At 37.1% G+C, this 25,578-nt stretch overlaps 1 long non-coding RNA gene across 1 annotated transcript in view; it reads left to right on the top strand.

Annotated features, from left to right (window-relative positions):
• The first annotated feature begins 231 nt into the window (after positions 1-231).
• The window catches only part of LOC125920852 (uncharacterized), a 129,734-nt gene continuing 104,387 nt past the window's right edge, over positions 232-25,578 (top strand). The window contains exons 1-2 of the long non-coding RNA XR_007457232.1: positions 232-596; positions 760-914. This is a non-coding gene — a long non-coding RNA (uncharacterized LOC125920852). The remainder of the gene's footprint in view (positions 597-759; positions 915-25,578) is intronic.

Below are 25,578 nucleotides of genomic sequence, written 5' to 3'. Positions count from 1 at the left end.
GGCAGGACTTGAAGTTGTGGGCGCAGCGGGGGCGGGGCAGCCCATGCTGCGGGTGCAGTTCCAGGGCAAGGCAGGAAACGTGCAGCCGACCGGAAGCGTCACAGACGCCGGCCACCTTGCGGGGGATACGGGCGCCATTACCTGCACCAGTTACTGGCAGAAAGATGAGAGGAGCGAGAGTGGGAAAGTGAGGGATTGGAGGCCAGACCCGACAGCGCCGCCCTACCCCCCGAGCGCCAGCCCAGCGCTCGGGCCCTCCAGTGCGGGGAGAAGTGATGCGCGGTGCGGACAGCAGGGCGCAGCCGAGCCAGGTGGAATCGGCCCCCCGAGGCCCTAGACCACGGTTCTGCAGGGGCCCTGCTGACCGAAGAGCCTAGGGACAAATAGGGACAAAGGCAGTGAACGCGACAAGCAATGTCAAGGCGACGAGACCAAGGAGAGGAGATAGCACGGACTTGAACAGCCACCTCCTCATCAGTACCAACACCTCTTCACTTACCACACCCGAGGCCCAGAACACCCCAAACCGCAAGAAGGCAAAAAGACAAAAGCAGCCTCCACGGGAGAAAATTCCTCGGCTCTAGATGCTAAGCAAGGTGGGGCTGAAGTTTTTACGTTGTTTCGAGTCTGGGCAAGTTGCGATTGTTTTCTTTTTCTTTTTTTCTTTCTCTCTCTCTCTCTTTTTTCTTAAAGAACCACACTTTTAATTTGTAATAAAAATTTACAACTTGATTTTTTTTCCCCAAAATGTCAACCAAGTACAAGCACCTGTTAACAAAGATCTTCAATTAAAAAAGAAAGAGAGAGAGAGAAGAACCTCCTACTTTGGAAAGGGGAAACATTTGGACAAAGTCTCAAGTTTCTTACGTGACACAAAGGAGTTACAAGACATAAAATTAGGATAACCTCGAAAGGTTTGTTCCAAATAACAAATTTCATGTCTGTGGAATGTTTTACTTGTCTAAATGTGAGAATCAGGAAGAATGATGTCTTATAATAAGGGTAATAGATATTAACTGGTAATATTCCCTAGATACTGGAATGAATTTCTCCATTGTACCCAGAAAGTCAGAATTTGTTTATTGATATTTTCCTCTTTCTAAGTGTTTCACTTTTAATTATTTCTTGATTCTTCACTGCCTGATATCACAGTGGAGGAAATAATAAACTCAAAAAGGCGGGCTTTGTTTATGAGTGACCACATGGAATAGGAAAAAGGACATAAAACCAGTAGATCTAAGGTCTAGTCTTAATTCCTTTTCTTATTCTTAATATAGTGTGGAACAAGTCGTGTCAACCATTTGGGTCTCAGTTTTCTTTTTATGGATGGGAGGATTGGGAAGAGTAAGCTCCAGTAACCATTCTTGCTTTAAAATTGGATACATTGTGTTTATCACCATTATTTTTGCACCCAAGAGTCACCAATACATTCCAAATGAAATTAAAACATAGATTTATCCTATGCTTTAAGAAAGACATCATGCTGAGTATTAGTGAAGAGGAAATAAAGGTTGGAATTAAATTTATTGTTTGTCTTCACGACCCAAAGCTTCAAATACTACTGAGGTTATCTGCGTGACCCATCTGAGCGATGGGAACACAGCCTTCCTGTTAGCCAGTGGAAAAAGACTTCTGTCAACCCATGCTGCTTGCTCAAGTGTGCTGGCTCTTGCCTAGCTCACTTGTCTCCCCTACTTAATACATCACATTCACTTTCTCATTCCGTTCGTGTTATTGGATTCACTCTCGCCTCACTCTTCTTGGTTGCTACTTGATTTCTAAGTGCTGTTGCCTAAGCATCAACAGTATGAACTCTGCCTGTATCCTACCTAAGTCTTGAGTGTCAGAGGGTAGATAGAACATTGAGATCCTTGGAGACGGGGGTTTAAGTAACTCTAAGGTATTATTATTGATAGGTCATTCAGCTTGGAAAAAAAAAAAAAAAGATGACTACTTTAGATTTTTGTATGTGTTAGTGACATATTTAGAGTGATTGAAATGACATTTACGTTTGACTAATCCCGAGGATCTGGCCTTAGGGAGTGTTTGGAAAAGAGCATAGTTTGTTTAATTGCAATTTCTCTGCCTGTTATGCTTTCCCGTGTCGCAGCAACTAAGTTTACATTCAGTGGTGGTTGTTGAGCTTAGAAGAAACAAAATGTTTGAGGCTTCGCGGTATGCACGTGACTGTGAACATCAGGCTGCCAAAGCAGCTACAGCATCGTATGCAGACCCTGACTTGTGTAGGAAGAACTGCCAGACAAAAAGAGAATTATTTAAAGTCTCAGGGTTTCTCTCTTTAGTTCTTCTTTGCCTCAAGGGAAAGAAGCGGATGTAAAGACATCTGGAAAGCTTTCATAAAGTGAGATTTTACTTATCTACCTCTGGGTAGATAGGTTTAATTTCCAAACTCTTTAACTGTAAGGGGAATACATTTGCTCATCACTCTATGGAGTATTGCAGGAGAGAGAGAGGGCAAGACCTATTACAAATAACAGCCCAGTGCGGCTGAATCTTCCACATGTTGAAATTGAAGATTTTTTTCAACTGGAGAATGCAAGGGCACCTAAGAGACTTATTTATGTAGTAGTGGTGATTAAACCTAAGCCCTCTGGTCCATTCTGTAGTGTGAATTGGAGACCAATTTTGGTTTTTCCATCTGGATCTCTTTGTTGTGATAGATCGTTGACACGACTTTAATACAAGGAAAGAATATGTTTTTTTTTAATGTTTATTTTTTATTTTTGAGAGATAGAGACAGATAGAGCATGAGTGGGGGAGGAGCAGAGAAAGAGGGAGGCACAGAATCAGAAGCGGGCTCTAGGCTCTGAGCTGTCAGCACAGAGCCTGACTCTGGGCTCGAAAGCACAAACCGTGAGATCGTGACCTGAGCCAAAGTTGGCAGCTTAACCAACAAAGCCACCCAGACGCCCCAAGAATATGTTTTTAAAAAAACGCAACAACAACAAAAAAGACTGAAATGGGATCAGCAATTGGGACATTGGAATAAGGGTCCCTCTTCTTTTTTAGGTTTTCACTCCTTTGTTGCATCTGAAGATTTTACTTTTGTGCTGGCATGGGAATTTGTGCTTGGTTTTGTGTGTCTTTTCTTTGATTGATGGTCTCAAGCTTTAGTGTGTTTGCAACTGAATTACAGCTTTATTTATAGAGATTTGTGTGCTGAGAATATTGGACTACATTAGATTCTCAAAACACTGATGTAAGAGAGAAAGAGCAGAAAGTGTGAGAACAAATTTCTTTGATAAACAGACATGACTGTCACTAAGCAGTTTCAAAGAGAAGGAAGAGGCTTTAGTTGTTGAGTCCCACACCTTGCATGTTGGCTCCTACTGTTCAGAGGAGGAGTGGCTGACAATAACTGGAGAAAGCTTAGAAATGTATGCATGGGAGGGGTGCCTGGGTGGCTCAGTCGGTTAAGTGTCCGACTTCGGCTCAGGTCGTGATCTCACAGTTTGTGAGTTCGAGGCCCACGTCAGACTCTGTGCTGACAGCTCAGAGCCTGGAGAGCCTGCTTCACTTTCTGTATCTCCCTCTCTCTCTGCCCCTCCCCCGCCCTCTCTCACTCTCAAAAATAAATAAACATAAAAAAGAGAAATGTGTGCATGGGATTTTAGATAGTTTTTAAAGCATGTTAAAAGATAAGTTATTTAAGAAGAACACAGGTTGCAAAACAATCTGAATATGAATTTTAATGTAGTGCAAATGATCTGGAAATTGTAGTCTGTTATAAACTTTTCTGAAAATATATATTTATCTGAAACTAATTCCCCAACTTCCATTCTGATATAGGTTTTGGTCATTCTACTCAGAATTACTGTTATTGGTTCTCTAATTACATGTAAATAATAAAAGGAAGGTGCAAAACTGCAAAACCTTACAGCTTGAGTGTCTAAAATGTTCTGGGTTGTTCTAATGGGAAGGATATGGAGTGCCATAAACAAGCATTTATTGGCTTGGTCTCTGTGCTTTTGATCGAATTCCTTATTTTCTTTAGGAAAACTTTGTGTCTTTCTGCTTGTTTGTTAGTTTTCTTTTGTTACTGGGGTTTTGGTTGTGGAGAAGGAGGGAAAATTTAAAAAGATTAAATTAAATTTAAATTTAAAAGTTTACTCTGTAGGACATCAAGTTTTGAAGAAGCCATATCATTTAGGAGTTTCTTGATGGGTTGTCCTCAAGAATTCCTGAATTTAGAGATCCATTTCAGGTTAACTCCACTATTTTAAAAGTGGTTTGCATTCATTTGTTTCATTTCTTTTGATTTTAATTTTCTGTGGTATGTATACACTTCGCATAGTTAACAATTCATGGTTCCTTTACTATTTACACGGACTGCAGTACATAGGAGTCTATGTTCTCATGGTGGAACTATTTCCAGATGGCCTATAAATTGTCATTTGCCATAATGGTATTTTTTTTTCTAATATGAGGCTAGCAAGAGCCTAAAAGTAGATGGAAATACACAACACGTAAGTCTTTAGGCACTCGTACTTTGGGTAGCTATCTCATCCTCCTTCCTCAAAGATGATTCACAGACTTATCTAGGAGGGATGGTAGAAAAGCAAAAAATAGAAATAGTAATCTTTGAGAAGAAAAAAGATAAAGGTTGTCTAACATATAGAGGTTCTTGCAATTTCTCCATGGCATGCCAGTAGAAAAAAATGGAAGAGGGGCCATTGGGTGGTTCAGTTGGTTAAGTGTCTGACCTCAGATCAGGTCATGATCTCACGGTTCATGAGTTGTGCTGACAGCTCAGAGCCTGGAACCTGCTTCAGATTCTTTGTCTCCTTCTCTCTCTCTGCCTCTCCCTGATCACATTCTGTCTCTCTCTCAAAAATAAATCAACATTAAAAAATTTTTTAAAAATGGAAAAAAGAACATCTAGAAGAAAAAGAAAATACATACAAGACCTCTTATTTGGCCTCTACAGGTGGCTTTTGTCTCCAAACTCCTTAATTATAACAAGAATTATCTAAGTTAATCTACGTTCAACATTGATGGTGGAGAAAAGGCCATTCACTTCTAGTTTTAGATGTATAAAACCATTTACTTACTTTTTTCTCGTCTTTCCTTAAACCTAAATATAATTTTGACTTTCATATGTAATTTTTTGTTTCATTATAAAAAAGAGCACATAATGTATATGAAATGAGTTGCTCTTCATTTTAACTGGTGCTGTCACATTACTTTACGTTTTTTAGTTAACACATCAATGATATATGTTTTGGTTTTTTATTACATAGAAATTACAAATTACTTTTTAAATGATGTGCTCATAATGTAGCCTAGGCTGTTCTGTGGCATGTCAAAATTCATCTAAATAAAGTTTAAAAGTTGAAAAGAATACTTGTTATAAGGCATTTGCAACCAGTTATAAAGACTTTGAGAATGTTGTCTCATAGAGACACATGTGTGGTGACAATACTAGAGGTGACAGAGAATAACATATATCTAGTCATTTAAAGGAGGTAGTCCCATTGATTCTAGATAGGTCTTTTCTCTGTTAAATTGTTTTCCCCTTCATAATAAATTTTGTAGATTATATTGCTATTTTTATTTATTTTCATAGATGACAGTATGGCCACACATCTCACTTAGAATGTCCATGCTTATGAAAGTATATATCACTACATTTTGAAGAGGAGTGAGCTCTGTTTTTCAAGGTAATCTTTTGGACTGTTCTCCCTGCAACAATCAATTTATACCGCCAGGGGTCAGCCTTCATGAACAGATGTCCATATATATCACTCAGGTGTCCAGTTTCAGGACGGTGTTACGATTTGATTTCATGCAATGCTTTTTCACTTGGGGATAGAAGAATCTCCTTGGATACTTACATGGTAATATACAGCTTCTTGCAGTTTGAGTTTTCTAGCTGCACTCTTGACAGGACATTTCTCAAGGGATTTCAGTATATAGCTTAACTGTTCTTTTCCCTTAGCTGTCTCTTTTCTCTTCTGTCTGATGTGGATTCAGAGCCTTCATCTAAAATTTAATATGCAGGGGCAGGAGGATGGCGGACCACAGCAGAATCATAGGTCAGGGTCTTCCCAAAACCTTTATGAATGGGACTGAAGATGACAGTTGCTCACAGAATGCCTGCGTTTGGGGTGTGACATGTGGGAGCCATACATGTGGGAGCCATATATGAGAGTGACATAACTATAATGGCTTATCTAACTGCCAGTTTCTCTTTTTCTTCTTGTTTCCTCTGCTTCTGGGAGATAGTGAGGTCCTTTTTGCCCACTACACTGTAAGGTCTTAGCCAGGGGCTGTATGTGTGTTTTGTTTTTTTTTCCTAGCACTTATCATAATGTTTCACATGTAGTTGACACTGATGGTGCTTTTTGAGCAGTTCTGAACGGAACTCAGTAAATACTGATATACCAGAATGACCTACTGTATGGCTATTTTTATTGGTAAAGAAATATTAAACATCATTGGAAATACCCACATAGTGATACCCCAGAATATAATGATCTATTGTTCTTTTTCTTTATGCAAAAGGAGAAGGCACATGGTTTATAAGTAATTGAGACAAGTTGGAGCTTTTATCAAACTAATAATTGTTCTGAGTGGAGAAAAATTTTTAGACAGAACTCAAAGAAATATTGCATGTTCTTCCCTGAGGAGGGCATTTCCATTAGCTGGGAGACAACATTGTTTATTTCTCATAATAAATGTATTTTCTATTTGTTCTGTATCATGTTAAGTTTAACACCATACCGGACCATATTAGAAAGTTAATTTAAAACAACTGAATCTGGCTTTCAGAATTGGGAAGGAATTTATTGTTCATCTAGCACGCATCATTGTGCTTCACAGAACACTTTTCACTTTTAAGCAGAATGAATACCAAAGTTTGTAAACAAGGGTGATGGCTTTAGTTACTATACTCAACTATGTAATGTGTGTGTGTGTGTGTGTGTGTGTGATACTATACTAAATTACATGCTTGTTAGACTATGATCAAAGATCAGGTTCAACTTGTGACCACTGGGAGTCACTGTATAGCTATCACAGCTGAGGAGGACCCCCCAGAAGCCACACCAGTTTGCTGGGCAACCGGGATGATAACACACTCTTCTCTTTGCCCCAACCACTGGCATTTATCCATTTGCCAACTGATAGTCATTAAGTGCCCACAGAGAGGCGGGTGCTGTATTAAATTAGGCAATGCAGTGAGAACAAGTTGCCTGGGTGGCTAGCCACGTCTCTCCCCTGCTACTCCCGCCCCCAAGCAAAGCTCTTTAAATCTCCTTCATGATTTATCCATTTTATTTATTATTATTTATACTTATTTATGAGATGTTGTCTTTCCTACCAGAGATCCTTGAGAGAGAAGTCAACATTTTTATTCTGTAATTGTTTATCACATTAACTGGCAGGCAGTAGATCCTTATTACCTGTTTGTTGGGTAACTGGATGCGATGCCAGTAATTTTTCTTGTCCTTTTGATATTGCTGTTATTTCCTCTCGACTGCACTACTACCTGCGTATTGCCATCTATTCTGCATCACGCCTTGTTCATTATCTTCTAACGCTATTGAAGTAATGAAATGGCTATAGACGAACAATTGTTTTTCACGGTCAATTATTCTTCCTCCTTCATTCTGCTGTAACAGATTATAGATTTTTATTTTTTAAATGTTTATTTATTTTTGAGAGAGCGCAAGTGGGGGAGGGGCCAAGAGAGGGGGACAGAGGATCCGAGAGGATTCCCATCGACAGCCGTAAGCCCCATGTACGGGGAACTCATGAAAGGCAAGATTATGACCTGTGCCTAAGTCCGATGCTCAACCGACTGAGCCACACAGGTGCCCCTGCTCTGACAGTTTAGAAGTCTTGTTTATATCACATCAAAAATAAATGACATCACTTATCAATGGCAGCATTAATTATCTCATTTTGGAATTGGGAATTAGAATTGAACCATGCATAGGAAAAGTTGTGTAGTGTTGGAAAACAACATTAGTTGCTAGAAAGAGCTCTAAATTCACAAGGGGGAAATCTGCATTTTAGTTTCAGAATTTTCACCAAGGAATAATTTCAATATTGAGGACCATACTAATTCTCACCACCTCCCTTTCTTCATTTATAAAATCCATTCAACCTCTATTAAATGCCACATGGGGACCTGGCAATGTACTAGGTGTTGGGGGAGGGGGTACAAAGATGAATTAAGCAGATGCTAGTGCTGTGAAAGGATGACACTACAGTTGTGAGTGGCAACTAGAAGTGACACATAAAACAAATTGAACTTTAAAGGAAGCACTTAAGTGCCAAATAAGTGGAAGAGACCATGGGAGTTTAGATATGTGAGTAATTTCATGTAGATTACATCTGTCGTAATTGGCTTCAGAAAATTGGATTTTGCCTTTCGTTTTGAAATATCAAGACATTCCATCCCCTGAAATGAAAAGCAGAGGATGTGTTGGGAAGAGATGTTCAGCTATGTCTTGGCAACAATGAGGAAGATTTATGTCTGAAAAGGCAAAGATGTGTAGGGGAAAGTGGGAAGAACTATTAAAGATGTAGTGAGTCCATTTTGTGAATACTTTGAATATATATGTAATCATGGGTTTGTGGACCATAGTGGATCACGCTTAAAGTTGGGTCTTGAAAGGCACACCTCATTTTATATCCGACTCGTCTTGTTAGAACAACCGGATGTTCTCTGTAGGTATGACACCGGGAGTTACCATCGCCAGTCGTTTTTTCCTGACACGGGTTCTTATTAATCACACAAGTCGAAATATTACCAGAGAGTCTTGACTCTTGCGGAAACGTTGGCATTTCATCCACAAAAGTGTTCCCTTGGCAGATGGCTACGGCCAGGACATATGAGGCCTGAAGTTGTTCCAGTGTTGGGGCAGCTGATTTGTTACACAGAGAGCACAGAGCTCCAGGTTACATCAAGGATTTTCAGTCTTCCCCATGGCTTCCGTTTGTGAAAAATATTCTGTAGGAAAACTTTCTGCCAGACCAGGAGCCACAAATGCTGAGCTTGTGTGATAAAACACTGAGACCCTTGAGGATAAATTAGAGGGAGGAAAAGTCGCTTCCTGAATTAATTAAATTACATTTGCATCTTTAAATATTTTAATCATCGGGTAACTAGAAATGTGTGCTTAGAGTATTGCTAATAATGCAATTCTTTTCTTATTCAGTTCACTCTTTTCTTACCTTTTCTCCTTCTGCTGTGTTTCAGAACTGCCAGTTTAGGGGAACAATCCTTTATTCCCATAATTGAGAACCAACCTTTATTCCCATAACTGCATAAAGACTTCTGTTCCTGTTAATGCCAATAGATTTTTTTTAGTCCCATTAAGGAAAATGGATCTTTATTTTCATGAATGTTGTAGAATGAGATGACTGGAACCTCACAGGTAATAAAGACCAGACAAGCTGATTAAATGAAGAAAACCATAAAGAAACAATTGATTTATGGTAATGATTTTTTTGTTTGTCCAAAAAAATCTCCCTAATTAATTTTTCTCTCATGGGAGTAATAGTGAAGGCACTTATAGAAAATATATATATGTGTCTTATTTCAAGCTATGAATTTTTTTTATAGGATTCCCTCATATACACTGAACTCTCACCTATAACCCACATTATTAAAGCTACCAAAAAAAAAAAAAAAAGACCAACCACATTTTTAAACTCATAACTGAAGGAGGTAAATAGAGTACCTGGTACAAAAACATCTTACTTCACATTCTAAGGACCGGATGTAATTCTATGTCTATCCCAGGCTTGCACCATAACTGGGGAGAAAAGTCTCAACAGAAATGTACCATTTAACTCAGTAGATATTTCTATAGACTTTAGAAATGTAAAATTGATCCCTAAATAATTGCAAGAAAATTGGTTTTCAAAACTTAAAATGATCACGTAAGTGTACCCCAAATAGTTTCTTATCAAAAAAATTGCAGGGATCTTTTTTGGTAGTTAACCTCTTAAATATTGCAAGCAATCTTCTAGATCTCTTAAAGTTGGTCAAATATGCAATTTCCTTCTAGTTGAGATTCATAAAGGAAAGAGACACCTAAAGCCTTTCTTCAAAATGATACCAGGGGCATTGTTATTGGTGAGCTTGACCTAAATATGGAGCTAGGATGAGAGAGTGGGTCGGCAAGCCATCAAAACAATTCAATTAAAATTAAATCATTTGTTTTGTCATAAAGATGGATATTTTTAACTACACACATTCGATTTTTATAGGAATTTCTACTTTAACTTTTACTTTATTTTGAATGGTAAGAGGCTGAGTCTCTGTAAATACAACTATAAAACTCAGTACCAAAAGAAAGCCAAATGTACAAATGAAATAAACCCATGAAATTACTGGACTAAATTTTTACAAATGATGTGAGAAATACCTAAGGTATTTTGATTTCTGTTCCTTCAAAGTCACTTTTTGAACATAGATTAGGATTTATATTTGTGTTATGAATTTGGCTGTTCCCAATCCCCATCTCTCACCCTGATTGAGTGGTAAATCTTATTACCTGAAAAGAAAAAAAACCTGAACGAACAAAACAGTAGTGAATACAAATGGAGCTCCTATACTACCACTTGGTCGTGCAGCAGAAGAAAACCTATTTTACAAATAAATGACCATTTATCCACAAATATTCCTTAGATACACAAACAATGGTAATTTCCAGGTCATATCTCTGTGAGGATAAAGGAATTTTTTAAACGACATTTTTCCATAGAGTAGTGAAAAACCAGAGTGAGAATACTTAGGAGAAGGAAAAAGAAACAGGGAAATTAGAAGGGACCTTAGAAATTATGTAATAACTGGTATATTTCTCTCAACAAATAGGTGGAAAAATCGAGCCACAGAAAGAGATCAACACAGGTTTTTTGACTTTTTTTCTTTTAACTTCTTAATTATAGACAACATTTTTAACATACATGAAAGTAAACTGAATAGCCTAGGACTCTGTTGACCGATCAGATCATCACATTACAGCACTCTAGGCTAGAGACACACCTTGAAATAATCATACTTGCATATAATGAGTTAAATCAAATATATTTAAATTTTTTTAATGTATATTTTATTTTTGAGAGAGAGAGACAGAGCACGAGTGGGGGAGGGGCAGAGAGAGAGGGAGACACAGGATTCGAAGCAGGCTCTGGGCTCTGAGCTGTCAGCATAGAGCCTGACGCAGGGCTCGAACTCATGAACCGCAAGATCATGACCTGGGCCTAAGTCAGAGCTTAACCGACTGAGCCACGCAGGCGCCCCAATCAAATATATTTTAAAATGAGTTCCACTTGTGTTGCCTGGGTGGCTCAGTCGGTTGAGCGTCTGACTTTGGCTGGGGACATGATCTCACCACAGTTCGTAAGTTCGCGTCTGGCATCTGGTTCTCTGCTGTCAGCACAGAGCCTGCTTCAGATCCTTTGTCTCCCTCTCTCTGCACCTCCCCCACTCGTGCTCTCTCTCAAAAATAAATAAACGTTAGAAAAATGAATCCCACTTACTTCTTTTTACTTTTTAAAATGTGGCTGTTAGAAAATTTGAAGTTGTGTATATGGCTCACATTATGCTTTTATTGGACAGTGTTGGCCTAGAACTCCCATTTAACTACACCACCTTAGCAGTCATCAACTCAAGACTCATCCTGTTTCATTTATATCCCAGGCACTTTGGAACTGTCTATGGTCATACAGGTAATTGGTCCCAGATTTGGCATGGAACACCTGCTTGTTGGCTATTGCTCTTTCCACCACTATACTTTTAAACTGAAGTCTTCCCTTATGTGCCAGTTTTACTATCTCCTAATTATTTATGATTACTTTTGTGACATTTAGTGCTTGTGACAGGTTAATAATGCATTCATTTATTTCCTTTACAGACTATTATTTTAATTTAACTGATAAAGATTCTTGGATCAAATTCCACATTTACTCTACTAAGGAGAGTGAACACATTTGTAAATCAGCGCTCAGTCTTGCAAAATCCTGATCACCTAAAGAGTAGCAAAGGAGTTAGTACCTTCTTGGCTATGCTTCTTATTTATAATTTTCATGCAAAATTCCATTGTTCTATTAAAGTAGATGTTAAAAAAGCATAATTATCCAATAATTAATAAACAATTTCCGTTAAACATATACCGTGTAAAAACCTCAGTGTGTGTATACACACACAGACATACACATACCTCATCATTTGGGGGAGTTAGTAGTCTTGCGGGGGAGAGAGGAGTTTGTTTCTACAGAAGCTCTACTTGAAGGGTCAAAGAGAAATGTCTAGAGATGAGCAGGAGCTGAGCTACTGGGAAAAATGTTTCTGTCTACACTTTCTCTTGAGTGATGACTTCTTGAATCAAGAAAGAAAATATTTTGTTAAAACCATTCTGACAATATGCTATTTCAGGAAATATTTATAATTTAATCTCTGCATATATTTTTCTGTATCTTTGTCATAGTGATTTCAATGAAGTATACTATAATTCTAACATAGTTGTGTATTTGAGGGGATATACGTCGTTACAAGAATCTACTTGATTTTTTTTTTAACTAAATTACAAATTTGACTTAACTTTCACATTTGCATCTTAGAAAATGAAATGGCTTGATCACAAAGCATCTGGGAGTTTTAACCTGAGGTCAAAACTTCGAGAGGGTGGCTGATGTTTTTCTGGTACTCCTGCCAAGAGCCATTGGCCTTTAGGGGTGACTTCGGCGGGAAGTGATGTCGCGTACTTGTTGGCTATGTTCTGTGTGCCCTACAGATCCACATATACCTTTTTCTGGTCCTGGGAAGCTGACCCGTGGAGACTCAGCCACCTGGATCCCTTTCCTTCTGTTCACTGGTTAAGGTAAAGCCAGCGGGGAAAATGAATAGGAGATAGGGAATAGGGGGGAGGGTGCGCCTGGGAATTTATTCCTCTTGTTCTCTTGTTGGGTTGCTGAGGGTGACTACAGCCCACCCAGCCCATCTGTGTCTGGGTTTTGGTGACCACTCACTCTCCTACAGCCCTAGGGTTGCTAACTGTCTACCTCTTAAAAGGCCAGGGGTACTGTGTCATCCCTTCTGGGTTTTCCACCCCTTCTCATACATTTGTAACATCTTTTTATTCAACTGCCCTCAAACTATCCGAATTTGAATGTGCCATCTGTTTCTGTGGGATCCTGAAGGTGTATGAGGATTTCCAACCCCAGCTCTTTATGTTGACATTCTAGTTTGACTCTGGATACCTCAGCATTCTGTCCTCAGGGCCTGAGTTTCTACTTGAAAAAGAAATCGGCATATTACCGGAGGCCCTGGGACATTAAGCAAAGGCTATAGAACAAGGATTTTCTCACATTCCTTTCTAGCTAAATAATGAAATGTACGCTTCACTGGAATGAAATACAGAACTGACATTCCAGAATGGACTTGAAAACTAAACAATTCTTCAAGGTATACTTGCAATTAGACTAAGGAATGAGGTGGCAGCTGCAGCCCCGAAGTCAATACCTTTGGACTTGACTTTACATTGACGCCACAGACACATTTGGCCTCCTGTTGCTGGCAACAGTATTAAGTCCTGGTGCACTTAAGAGCTTCAGGTTTCTAATAAGCATTTTCTTCAAAGCAGGGGCTTGATTTGCTCTGTGATTTTTGTCAAGTGCATATCATATCAAAGGATAAGTGTTTGCCAAAGCCTTTCTTCAGCCACAAAAAGGGGAGTTTTGTTTGAAGAAAGTCAAGTTACACTGACTGGCTCCCACTGGGAAGATGAAAGGAATGACTGGATTTCCTGTTACTCTGTTGTTGTTGTTTGTATCCCTCAAATATTTTAATCAACATGAAAGGACTCCTTGCACTGTGAGAGCAGTGCAATCTGAGAAAGCCATTTAGAAACCGCCAAATAGATTTGCAGCTAATAAAGTTGTATTTGTCTGTGGTGTCAAAGACCAGATTTATGGGAGGTGATTAATAAGGGCCAGAAATGCCAGGCTTGGCGAGATGGTCAGGAGATTATTTTTCAAATGGATTTCCCCACTGCAGATTCTTAATATGCACTATGTACATTTAAGGAAACAAGACAGATTGCAAAGCTGATTTTGGTCTAGTTACAATGCAGCATTGAGACAGGATTATGATATAAACTGTGCAAATTCTATATATGTACATGGTCTAACGAATCAAGAATAACAATTTCAAATCAAAAATTAAAAATATTTTAAATGTTTTTTTTAATGTTTCATTTATTTTTGAAAGAGAGAGAGAGAGCATGAGCAAGGGAGGGACAGAAAGGGAGGGAAACACAGAATCTGAAGCAGGCTCCAGGCTCTGAGCTGTCAGCGTAGAGCCTGACGTGGGGCTCGAACCCACGAACTGTAAGATCATGACCTGAGCCAAAGTCAGACACTTCACTGACTGAGCCACCTAGGCACCCCCAAAATTAAAAATATTTTATTAATGATCTGTATTTTATAAGATGAAAGGGTTCATCTTTATTCATTGCTGAGTATTGTTTTCTTATTACATTTCTGTGCCATACATATTACAGCATAGGCCCTCAATACAAGTGTGTTTAAGGAATGAATGACTAGATAGTTCAAGCACATCTATTCTCTCAGTTTTAAAGTCTTAAAAGTTCTATTATAGTTGTGTAATGATTCTTGTGCTCTGAAAAAAAAAATAAGAAAAAGTATACCATCATCATTGAGTTTATTATAATTTATAATCGCCAGCAAGGAAATTAGTGACATAGGATATTTTTATTCAAATGAAGCAAGTCTCAATTTCCTTATTGTCAGTGCTTGAGGCAGGAAGGAAGTGTGGCATTGTACTTGTTTTATCAAAAGCCTGAAATCTGCATCCCTTCATGAGGAACACATGGGAGAACATTACTCCTATCCCAGATTTCTTTGTGTTTGAGTCTCATCTTTTCATGTTCTTGTTTCTTATCTCTTTTTTGTCCTATTATTTCTTTTCTTCCTATTTAAAAAAGTTATACAAGAAGTTAAATTAACCATATTCCTGTTTATGGGACATGCTCAACAGGGCTCTGAACAAGGGCCTTCTATTTTATTCCTTGATGCATTTCCTTTATTTTCATTGTTCAACACCCTTCTCCACAAAAGACAATCATAAGGTATATCTTTTTGCCCCTACACTCTTATAAAATATGTATTACTGTTTCACATGCATCTGTTTTTAATTTATGTCAATGGTACTAGAATAGACTTATTTTCTTGTTCTTATCATTTTCACTCAGAAGGATGGTTTAAGACTTCATTGTGGCTATATATATAGCCATATAGTCACTGTATAATGATATAATTATAATATATTGTATAGTCACTGTATAATAATATAATATATAGTATATATAATATATATATTCTTTATGATTATATAGTCACTGTATAATAATATATTATAGTATATATAATATGTATAATATATATCACATATATTATATAGTCACTGTATAATAATATATTATATTATAATATAATATTATAATATATTATATATAATAATATACCATATTATAGTGCATATAATATAGTATAATACGTGTTACATATATTATATAGTCACTGTATAATAATATATTATAGTATATATAATATTTATAATATATGTTATATATATTATATAGTCACTGTATAATACTATATTATATATATAATATAGTATAATATATATTATATATAATATAGTCACTTTATAATATAGTCACATGGGTATCTGCCATGTGTTCCCTCTTGATTTCCTCAGTGGTGTCATCCATGTCCACAGCCTCCGTCCTCCACACAAAGCTACATGTTTCTATGGACCTATGTGAGGAGCTCTTTGACATTTACATACGAACAAAGTTGCTGGGTTACAGGTGATACACATCATTAATGAAAATAAGTATTACCACATTGCTGTCTGCACCAGTCTCCATTCCTACCTGTAGTTCCTGAGGATTCTCACATTCCCACAAGCCTGCAGACACTTGAAATTATCTAGTTTGCTACGTTTTGTCAGTCTGGAGGTATAATAACATCTCATTGTTTTAATGGGCACTCTAAAAAGTTACTAATGGGTTTGAAGATCTCCTCATATGTTAGCTGGCTTTTTAGACTAACTCCTCTATAAATTCCCAGAGCATATATTTTGGCCAGTTTTCAGTTGGGATTTATGTTTTCCTTTTTGATTCTCTCAGCACAGTCTGTATGTTGGAACCTTGATAGTTTTAGACAATGAAAACTTCCAATCCTCCATTTTTCTCTGATCTTCATTTATGACATTCTTCCTTGAGCAAAATCTTCACATTCAATATAATTATTTATGTCTAATTTCATGTGTAGTTTGAGTTTGTTTAAGAAGTCATTTCTGACCAACATGTCCTCAAGTTATTCTTCCATGTTAATTATCATCAACTATGATTTTCACATTATATATTTGAGTCCTTAATATATTTGTAGTCTACATTTATATGTGATGTGGATGGGGATTTCTATAGACTTAATGTTTGTGTCCCTCATCACCCTCCCCAATTCATATGTTGAAATCCTACCCCTCAGTGTGATGGTATTAGGAGGTGTGGTCTTTGGGAGGTGATTAGGTCAGGAGGAGGGGCCCTCAGGAATGGGATTAGTGACTTTTAAAGGAGACACCAAAGAGCTCTCTTACCCCTTCCACAGTGAGAACATGACCATCTATGAACTGGAACATGGAACCTCACCAGTTCCTTGTTTAGGCTTCCTGGGTTCCAGAACTGTGAGAAATAAATTTCTGTTGTTTATAACTCCCCCTAGTCCATGGCTTGTTAGAGCAGCCTGAAAACACAAAGACAGAGCTCCAATTATATTTTTCTCCATATGCGGTAGTCCTCCTTTATCCGTGGCTTCGGTTTCCCTGGTTTCTGTTTCCCATGGTCAAGTGTGGTCTGGAAGCAGATGATTCTCCTAATATATTGCCAGAATGTCAATAGTAGTCTAATACTACATTATAGTGCCTACATCATTCACCTCACTTCATCTACTGTAGTGCCATTTTTTCCAACCCCATCTATTAATTCATCTGCCATTTGCCCATTGGTTGTGTTGCCACTTTTGTAATACATATCTGTTCACAGGTAAGTGTCCGAACTCTCTATTTTCTTTCTTTGGATCAGTGCTGTTCTTGTGGCAATAACACACCGCCATTATAGTATGTAAGTGTGTGTACTTATATTTATATTTATATATAGATATTTTAATAAGGCTGTATACTATGAACAAATATCAGATATGCCACATTTTCCTTTTTTTCCTCTTCTTTATAGCCTCTTCTTTTTTTTTTTTCTTTTTTTTTTTTTAACGTTTATTTATTTTTTTGAGACAGAGAGAGACAGAGCATGAACGGGGGAGGGTCAGAGAGAGACAGAGCATGAACGGGGGAGGGTCAGAGAGAGAGGGACACACAGAATCCGAAACAGGCTCCAGGCTCTGAGCTGTCAGCACAGAGCCCGACGCGGGGCTCGAACTCACGGACTGTGAGATCATGACCTGAGCCAAAGTCGGACGCTTAACCGACCAAGCCACCAGGCGCCCCTAGCCTCTTCTTCTTAAATAGACTTTGCTATTTGTGGACCTTTTTTCTCCGTATAAATTTTAGAGTAAATATTTCAAATTGCTCAAAAACCCCTACTGGATTAGGGTTGCACTGAATTTATAGTGGAGAACTCGTGCCTTTATACTTTTAAGTTTTCTTCCGTGTTTAACTTTAGGAATTTTATCTTCATTCTTTCTTCCTTTTCTAAAAATTTAGAAATTTTTATTTCCTTTATTTCAGGGGTTCCCACTATCTGGATGTTGGCAACTGGACTCTGTACCCACCCTTTTTAAATTTTATGTCTTACGCCATTTTAGATTGTATTTTTTCTTGTTCTCTTCTGGAAGATTGCTTGAGTCTGATCTCCTGCTCAGTAATCTGTATTTAAACTGTGTTCATCATGCTGTTTATTCAATATCTCTGTTCTTCTTTCTTTCCACTCTTATTGTTCTTAGACCTAATGTGTTTCTTCTTCCTATTTGGCATTGATAGCATCTTCCTTCATATATTTAAGTGTTATAAAATATATTTTATATTTTACTTATACTTTAATATTTCTACTTTTCTGTTCAACTTTAATTCATGCATATTCAATTCACTGTTTTTCTTTTATAGTGGTTGTATTTGTTCTTTTGTCTTGTAAGCACATTATCCTATGGAATTATCAGCTACTCTGCTCGGTAATGTGTATTGGAAAACACTGAGGACTAACTTTTAATTGCTTCTCTCCTAGTAAATTTTGGGGTATGGAAAGACATGAAGCTCACAGTAAAGATTTTCAGGCACTATAGAACCACTGTTGTTTAGTCTTGCTTATCATCATCAGATGAGGACCACTGGTGATAGATCACCTGCTTACATCATCAGACCACTCCTATGGTCAAGGACTCATTTTTTAAATTCTTGATACGACAGAAGACTGCTTCCTTAGTTTGTAAATCATTCCTATCTGGGGATAGGAAGACATTAAAGAATGAATGCTGGAGAGCAGACGGTCACCCTAGATCTGTTTGAACCCACTTCTCACCCAAGAGGGCTTTTGCAGCACTCTGAGATGTGGATGTTGGTGGCTTCTGTGCCCAAGTGGCAACTGGTGATTTTCCTAAGTCAACCCAGGAGAAAGGAAAAGGGCAAAATATGAACATCTTCCTGACCACAATGACCAGGTTGGGACAATCTGTAGTTGTCTCCATGGTTTCTTGCAGGTTTCAGTTGTGCTTGCTGGGTTTTGTTTTTTCCTCTGATGCATTCTCTCCTGTAATTTCTGTAGATTTTCAGGAGAAATCCAGTAGGAACTTTCTGACAGTTTTTCTGTCCACTACTTTTTCATTGTCTCTCACTCTCTCTTTACCTCTCCCTTCCCCTACCATCCCCCCTCTATTTACTTATTCATTGACTCTTTCTTTAAAAATCCTTGTGAGCTTTTTCTATACTATAGTTATTCTGTTGTCATTTTCCTTACCATTTCCTGAGTTTAATTACTTCCATATTCTATGTAGCTTATATAATCCTAGAGTTTTCAGCTCCTAGAGTTCTCAGTTGCAATTGGTTAAAGTACAGTTGCTCTAAGAGACACCCAAGAATTGATCAGATATTCTCGGGAGAAGTTTAGTCCTGTCTGTTTTCTTTATAAAATCCAGAATCTCCAAGAACTTGTTGGCTTTTGAAGCAGAGGAGAATTTGCCACCCCTAAATGCACCTCTTGGTCTAAGGATTATTTTAAGGGGGTTATTTTTAAGAAAAAGCAGACATAGGAGAAGATCCTAAAATAGTAGAAGTTAGTTTTTTTGTAAGAGATATTTACATGTATAAGGAAAATCTCTATTTATAAGGATATCTCCCTTGCTGTACCAGGAAAAGGGGGTTGACCAAATTTCTAGAAACTCTTATCAGTGCAGAAGGCAACAACTTAAATCTACACAACAACCTTAAACTTATTTAGTGTGTTTTTCCTGGTAACCTCCCACAGCTGAATCCCCATTCACAGTATCTTTGTCTTTAGCTGAAAATGATATTTAAGGTGATAACTTTAGCCATTTGGGGGAGTTACTCACTTTTCCTGGATATCTTCCATGTATAGAGGTGGTATACATTTTTAAAAATGTTTTGTTTATTTTCGAGAGAGACAGAAACAGAGAGAGAGAGAGGTGGGAGAGGGAGACACAGAATCTGAAGCAGGTTCCAGGCTCTGAGCTGTCAGCACAGAGCCCAATGTGGGGCTCAAACCCACAAACTGCGAGATCAGGACCTGAGCCAAAGTCAGGCGCTTGCCCAGCTGAGCCACCCAGGTGCCCAGGCAGTGTACATAGTTTTAAAAATTTATTTTCTCCAATTAATCTGTCTTTTTATTGCAGGCATGTCTCAGTCACAAACATGGGAGATAGAAAATTATTTTTCCTCCCCCTACACCTTTATCATAATTTTGGTGACAACTTCCATCCTTCTTAGGAAAAAAACAAAAAACCGTTACATTAAATATGGCTGTACTTACTTACAGAGAATGTACCATTCTCTGAATGGGCTTAGAAATTAACTTTTTCCCAGTTATTATAGATTTTCTATATTTAAAATTTTTCCCCAGTGAACTAGCTTGGTAAAAAAATATATAAGAGAAGGTGTTTAAAAGGGGTAAGGATTAAAAAGTAATAAATATTAAAAGAAATGCCTAAAGCTTTAGGACCTGTTAGTAAACTCAGTCATCATTCTGTGTTTTTTCAAATTCAGTAAGATGATCATTTAGATATCTGGAAGGGAATTTTCTTTTTAAGTCACTCCATAAATAAAATCTATATGAAATTTTTTCTAATATTTCACGCTTCACAGGAACTATATTAGGTAAAAGATGAAAAACAGGTAAGTTATAATATCTGATTCCTGGAAAAGATTTAATCACAGTTAATGGTGGCAGAAGTTTTCACCTTCTACATTTGGATCAACATACGGCATTGTTTGTTCAACGTCAGCTAGTGTAAGCACGTGGCTCAGACATCAGGTTGTTTTTTTTTTTTTTTTCTTGTAGCAACAATTGAAAAGAAAAATAAAAGAAATAAGAAAATAAGAAATAATAAAAGAAAAATAAGACATCTATAAACCTTACGGAGAGAGGGAGAGATAAGATTTTCCTTTGGAACTTCACAGTGAAAATTGCCATGCAAAGTATAAGAGATCTAATGCATCAAGAATTGTTCTTTTTGGCTTTTAAAAGATTCTGTCTATTGAGCTCCCACACTAAACACAGTTGTACCTCTCCATAAAACTGAAATGGTTCTGTGATGAGGAGAAGAGGCAACTATTTAAAGCACATGTCTACTTTGGTATAGTTACACATAACATTTTCACTTGCATATACATTGCTAATGTTTTACTCTGAAACCTTGTATATCTTCGCACATTTGGTTAACCATATGCCTTTGATGACAATCCAGTCTTAAAGCATGCTTGTTATAGGGTATGAAGAGTACAATTAAGCTAAAATTTTACACTAAGTCTGTAATGCATTTTGATTTCTCATGAGGTTCTAATCCAGTTTACAAAATGTTTCCAGATGTACAGTCTAGTTCCAGATCAATTTATATGTATATACAGAAATCCTAATGCTTAAATTATAAAAAAAATATAATATTTTTAGTCTTTGTTGTGGAAGTTCCATTTGGAACATCATCTTGAAATTATTAAGCTCATGCTAAGTTGTACAGAGTAGTTTTTAAAATTTTGCATTTGTGTTCAAAATTAGTAACCGTAATCTTTCAAAATTTAGGCCCTATACATTAATCTTAGAGATTTAAGATATTTAAATTTATTCCATTTGATTTTCTATTGTATCTTTAGAGATGAATCACACTGTAAGGAACAGAACTAGGGGCAGAAGCTGGCACAAAAAACTTGTCATTTTGGGCCAAATATCTTTTCTTCCAGTTCTTTGATTCTCGATGTTTCCTAAATTCATTTGTTCATGTATATAAGTACATTTCAAATATAATGCTAGGGATTGGAGACATGAAGATGAATGAAAGAATGTTCTGAAGGAACTCACGGTCTGGTGGAGTCATCAGAAATATAAATACATCTTTTGGGATAAATAGGATGAAACAAAATTAACATTGAGGGGAAGAACTCCATAGGTAGAAGTTTCAGCATTAGCAAAGATGTGAGTGCGGTAACAGCACAATAGGTAATTTCAAGCAGTTCTATGACTCTAGTGAGTCAGGTTTAATGTCAGTACTGACAATAGATCAGGCTGGAAAAGAAGTGAGCAAAAAGTGCAGCAAGGGCCTTTCTTATTTGCCTTTAAGGACTGTGAAGTTTTCCTGCAATGGGAAACATGTCAAATGCCTTTAAGAAGTTGTGGTTATTTGGGCCACACAGAGAATTGTTTAGGTTATAATGGTATTCACCTCATGTATAGGTAAGCATATCCCTGTGATATGAGATGTGAGATCATCCCCAACAAAAACAAGTGCTTATGGTCATCAAAATACATGCAAAACAATGTTTCTTACAGCTTTACTCCTAATAACCTCAAACTAAAACAACTTGATCTCTATCAACAGAAAAATGGATAAATTCATTGTGGATATTCACACAGTAGAGTAAATACATCAAAAGAAAAGAACACATTAGAGTAACTGCAAGGATACAATCACGCAGATGCAAGTATACAGATGCATCTCAGAGACACAGTGCAGAGCAAAATGAACCAGACTCAAAATGGAACACGCTGTATAATCCCATTTGTATAAAATTTATGAATAGTGAGAACGTATCTTTTTTGATACAAGTTAGGTTAGTTTTGGGGAGGATATTGACCGCGAGGGGCAGGTGGGAGCCCCCTGGGATGCTGAAGATACTCAATATTGTAGGGATGTAGACCTGTGCAAAATTTCATCGATTCATTGAGCTAGGAGGACAGGTGAACTTCTCCCCATGTATTTTATACCTTAATACAAATTAAAAACAAATAATAGTCTTTTCTCTTGTGTTTTGTTTGTGCTTGTGTGCACATGTGTCATAACAGAATGCACATTGGACTTTGACTCAAAAGAATTGAATTTGAACCATAGTTCAGTTTATTAGCTGTGAGATCTTGTGTGAATAATTTAGAGTCTTGAAGATTCATTTTTGTCTCTGTAACATGGAGATAATAATAATTATTTTACAGGATTGGTATGAGAACCAAATAAGACACAGTGTTAGTCCATGTCCTCTAGAAAGTAGAGGAAGGAAAGTGAAACTTCTTCAAAAAGGACAATTATACTCATTTTCTTAAAAAAATTGTTCCTTTGTTTCTGGTCTTCCAGAGGTGAACAATTTTTAAAATGTTCTTTTCTTTTTCTTTCCTTTCCTTTTCTTCCTTCTCCTTTCTTTTTCTTTCATTTTATTCAATTTTATCAATCTTAAAGACTCAGAGGATGATAGAATTTGAATTATTCAGTTGTTTTTACCAAACATTTGTATAATTCATGTAGAATTGCAGTACTAATATTAACACCTACAAAAAACTGACTGAAAACAGGGTGCCTGGGTAGCTCAGTCAGTTAAGCTTCCTACTTCAGCTCAGATCATGATTTCACACTCGGTGAGCCCGAGCCCTGCGTCGGGCTCTGTGCTGACAGCTTAGAGCCTGGAGCCTGCTTCCGATTCTGTGTCTCCCTCTCTCTCTGCCCCTCCCCATTCATGCTCTGTCTCTCTGTCTCAAAAATAAATAATAAAAACATTAAAAAAATAAAAAAAAAACGGGCTGAAAACAGTTAAAAATATCTTTTGCATGTTTCCCTCATTTTCCTATTGTTTGCAGTCATTGTATATCCACCCTGTTGGAACAGACAGACATTACATATTGTACTTTGTCTCTTAACTGGTCTTAGTTGTCCCTGTAACTGTACCCTTAATGTTCACCTCAGCCCTTAAGGCAGGGTCTCTCTAGTCATTTTGGTTGTTTGAAATTGTTCTGTAGTAGATTCTTCAGGAAGGGATCAAAGGAACATCTTAAAGTTTTGACACATTGATATCAGATAAATTTATACGGGGAATTCAGTTTTGTTGCTTATACAGTCCTTGGTTCACATTTTCTTTCCTTCACTAACCAGCATGTTACTCCATTTCTTGTACTATAAAGCAGTGAATCAAACCATTTGATAATAACCCAGTTGTCCTTCTTTTGTTAGCTGGCTGTTCGTCACTTGACTTTTTTACCTTAATACTCAAAGATTTTTCTTTCTGTAAAAGCTCAGTAACTTTAGTAGAATATATCTTAGCGTTTGATAGTCTCAGGTATGAAGTATACTATTTGAATATGTAGTTACAAATATATTTTTATTTAAGTCTCTGGAGAGTTTTCTTAGGATATAGGTTTTTTTGGTGTGTTTGTCCTGTATCCTTGCTTTGTTTTCTTCAGGATCCTCTGGTATCTGTTAGAGCTTATCTGTCTTCCACAATCATCACATTCTGTTAATCCTATTTATCTCTTCCTTTCCCTTGATCTTCTATTTATACTAAGACACCATCAACTGTTTTCACTGTTGTTGTATTCTTCCTAGTTTAGTCTGCATTTCTGCATGATTGTTTTATTTTTAATTCTTTCCAAAGTACTACTTCATTTCTTATTTTTTTTTCTAATTCAGATTTACGTGATTTATTTTGTGTCTTGTATCATTGTTTTCATATTTTTAGCTGTTTCCAAAACAGTGAGTTAAAGTTTACATTTGTTATTTTTAGTATTGTAGTTTACCTTATTTTCATGGTAGGGTTTCATTCTGCTCCTTACTTTGTCTTTTTTTTTCCTTACAATAACTTTGTATAGAAATTACTATGACCCTTTTGTGCTGTCTCTTATTTTTTCTTACTAGATTATTGGTGTATTATACAAATATAAAAATTATTTTTTCTTACTAGATTATTGGTGTTTTATAAAATAGGGTGCTGAGCCTCCATACCCTCTCTGGTCATGCCACACCCCCAGCCCTTGAACGTGTTCATCAACCCTGAGACTCCTGAACCTCTTTGGTTAGCTTTTCTTTAAAAAATGTTTTTTTATAGGAGCGCCTGGGTGACTTAGTCGGTTAAGCATCCGACTCTTGATCTCGGTTCAGGTCATGATCTCAAGGTTTGTGAGTTCGAGCCCCATGTTGGGCTCTGTGCTGACCGCGCAGAGCCTGCTTGGGATTCTGTTTCTCCCTCTTTCTGCCCCTCTTCTTCTTGCATTTTCTTTCTCTAAATAAATAAATACACTTTAAAAAATTAAAAAAAAATTTGTATCTTTTTTTATTTGAGTATAGTTGACACACACTGTTACATTAGTTTCAGGTGTGTACGATAGGGATTCACAAGTTTATACGTTATGCTGTGTTCAGCACAAGTGTAGCTACCATCTGTCCCTATGTATCACTATGACAGTATCATTGGCTATATTCCTTCGGCTGTGCTTTTATTCCTGTGACATACTCATTTCATAACTGGAAGCCTGAATCTCAATTCCCTGTCACCCATTTTGCCCAACAGCCTCTAACCCCTCTTGTTGCTCTCTTTTTTTTTTTTTTTTTAAATTAGGCTTCTTAATCTTTCAGAAAGATTTACTTTACTGATTTACTGATTTACTTGGATGAACTTTAAAAATAAATTTCCCTGAACTTAAGCCTATGTTTTAAATCTAAGTGGTTTGAGTGAAGTCTTTTTAATTACTCCCAGTCCCTATATCTAAACTTCAAGGGCCATTCTCAGTCCAATTGTCTTATACAGGATCCCATCTTTGTGCTCGTTTTTTGTTTTGAGCTGGTTCAAGGTTGGTCCTGGGATAAGCATTGGTGCATGCCATGCTTCATGTTAACTTGACCCTGTTACTTACCACTGAATCACAATATTAGCAGAAGCCCATCTTTACTAGAGTACTCAATACAATGAATGTATTTTTTCCATACTGTAGTAACTCATATCAAGATATGTTTTCTTTACCCTTCATTTTTGTTAAATAAGAATAAAACAATCATTTCATCATTTGAAAAAGGAGAAGAAGATGT

Source organism: Panthera uncia, chromosome C2, assembly GCF_023721935.1.
Source record: "Panthera uncia isolate 11264 chromosome C2, Puncia_PCG_1.0, whole genome shotgun sequence".
NCBI classification, from domain to species: Eukaryota; Metazoa; Chordata; class Mammalia; order Carnivora; family Felidae; genus Panthera; species Panthera uncia.
The sequence above is the reverse complement of the archived record's forward strand: the minus strand, read 5'-3'. Positions and strand labels throughout refer to the sequence as shown.